Source organism: Hipposideros armiger, unplaced genomic scaffold, assembly GCF_001890085.2.
Source record: "Hipposideros armiger isolate ML-2016 unplaced genomic scaffold, ASM189008v1 scaffold_1781, whole genome shotgun sequence".
NCBI classification, from domain to species: Eukaryota; Metazoa; Chordata; class Mammalia; order Chiroptera; family Hipposideridae; genus Hipposideros; species Hipposideros armiger.
Genome location: NW_017733131.1, coordinates 105,708 through 107,889, shown reverse-complemented (window position 1 = coordinate 107,889; position 2,182 = coordinate 105,708). Strand labels below are relative to the sequence as shown.

Sequence of the window (2,182 nt, the reverse complement as noted above, 5' to 3'; positions counted from 1 at the left end):
AGATTTCAATGTATTTCTTTGGGAGGCTTAAACATTCTATCTATAGCATTCCACCCCTGACCCTCCAAAGTTCAACCTATAGTACATCTAATGGGATATTATTCAGTCTTAAATGAAAGGAGGTCCTGTTTCATGCTACAACCTTGAGGACATTGTGCTCAGCGATATAAGCTGGTCACAAAATACAATTATGTACGATTTCATTTACATGAGGCATCTAAAGCGGTCAAATTCATAGAAACAGAAAGTAGAATGGTGGGTAGCAGGGGTGGGGGTGGGAAAAACGCGGAGTCCTTGTTTGATGGGTAAAGAGTTTCAGTTTTACATGAAGACAGAGCCCTGGAGATCTGTCACACAACAAGGTGAGTATTTTTAATTCTACTGAACTGTGTACTTAACAATGCTAAATTCCTTAACTGGTAGAATATGGTAAACTAGTTAAAACTGATACATTTTATGTTATATATAATTTGCCATTTTTAAATATGTCAAAAAACCACACATTTTCCTTTAGCTTGAAGAACTTACTTTAGTGTTTGTATTAAATAATCTACTGGAATTCAAGGATGTTTGCTTCTTTTATCTTGAAATATTCTTTCAATCTATTTTTTAATCATATATTGTCTCGGGTGTGAAATCTGGGTGATGAGTTTTTAAAACTCCTTTAAAGACATCACTCCATCATCTTCTGACTTACAGTTTCTTGTCAATGTCATCTTTTTTATTATTCTCTCTCCATGGAAGGGAACTATTTGTAATTTTCAAAATATTTGGCTGCTTTAAAAGTTTCTGTATTGCCTTTTCACAAAAATTTGTGCTATTAGGTGCTAGGGGAAAGGGGTGACAGTGAGGTTTTCACACCTGGAGCTGCCTGCTTCCTCTGCCCTCCAGGAAAGGGGCACAGGGAGGCGTGCATGACCTCTAGCTCTATACCTTCTCCTACCCCTGGGAGAATGTGAGCAACAAATTCAGTCCTCTCCTCGCTCATGGACTCCAGATAAAAATGTACAAACAGAATCCAAGTCATTTTAATTCCTCAAGGATCAACAAGTGCACCCTGACAACTAGACTCACTCAGGTTGTTAGAGAAGGGGAAGCAGAGGGTACTTGCTTCCCACAGAGGAAGGGTCTCCTGTGAGATGTATTCCGGACCATAAAAATGCTGACTGCATCTTATCCAGCAGAGGGACTTGACCTTGGGTTTCCATCCAGGCTTTGGGTGAGCCAGACCTTTGCTGAGAAGCTGAATTAGAGAGACACCCTTGGGCCTGTGGGGTTTTGTTGGTGCATCAGTGCATTAATCTCTTAGGAACCCCCAAATCACATTCCTACAAGGCAAGGCAGGTATGGTAAAGGCTTGGCCTAAAGAAAATTACGGGGAAGTGAGGTGATGAACAGCTCCAAAAGTGTATACATCCAAAATTATTAGTAGTAATTTTATGTCATGTGAATTTCACCTCAGCAAAAAGTTGTACTATTTGTTTTGAAAACACACACACACTCACACACACACACACACACACACACACACACACCTTTCTCTGAGCTGAAGCCTCTAGCCCTTCTTGCACATGAAAATGGTGGCTTCTTTCCCCCAGTTCATTAGTCTGGGTTAATTTATCTTTATTAGGATGGGTTGGCGCTCCTGAGGTGGGCCAGCCGGGCCTCTTGTGTGCCCTTGTGGCCCACCCTGCCTGGTACAGGTTATGGGCAGTTTCCTCTTCTGCCCTTGTCTATAGCTTGTGGCTTCTGGTTGCAACTTCCTCTCCTGTCACCCCTCCACGTCTGTTCCTCACTCCTAGCAGACAGGACAGAGTGTGACGTTAGGGAAATGAAGCAGTCTTGGGGCAACATCTGCAATCTCCAGCCGCAGAGATGCCTCTAGTATCGGGTGGGAGGAAGGCCAGAGGGGACCAGGAGTGGAGAGAGGGCCTGGAGGTTGAACCAATCGCCAATGTCCAATGATGTAACTAATCATGATTATGTAATGGAGCCTCCATAAAAACCCTCAACGACAGGGTTCAGAGAGCTTCCAGGTTGGTGAGCCCTTGGGGGTGATGGGAGAGTGGTGACCTCAGAGAGGCCATGGCAGCTACATGCCCCTTGCTTCATACCTGGCCTGTGCACCTCTTCCGTCTGCCTGCTCCTGAATTATATAAGTTAAACCAGTGACCTAGTAAGT

General features: G+C 43.7%; 1 protein-coding gene across 1 annotated transcript in view; it reads left to right on the top strand.

Moving 5' to 3' along the window:
- Positions 1-1,951: 1,951 nt before the first annotated feature.
- The window catches only part of LOC109378168 (sialic acid-binding Ig-like lectin 5), a 12,032-nt gene continuing 11,801 nt past the window's right edge, over positions 1,952-2,182 (top strand). The window contains exon 1 of the mRNA XM_019634632.1: positions 1,952-2,176. The gene's annotated coding sequence lies outside the window, so the exon portion shown is untranslated. The remainder of the gene's footprint in view (positions 2,177-2,182) is intronic.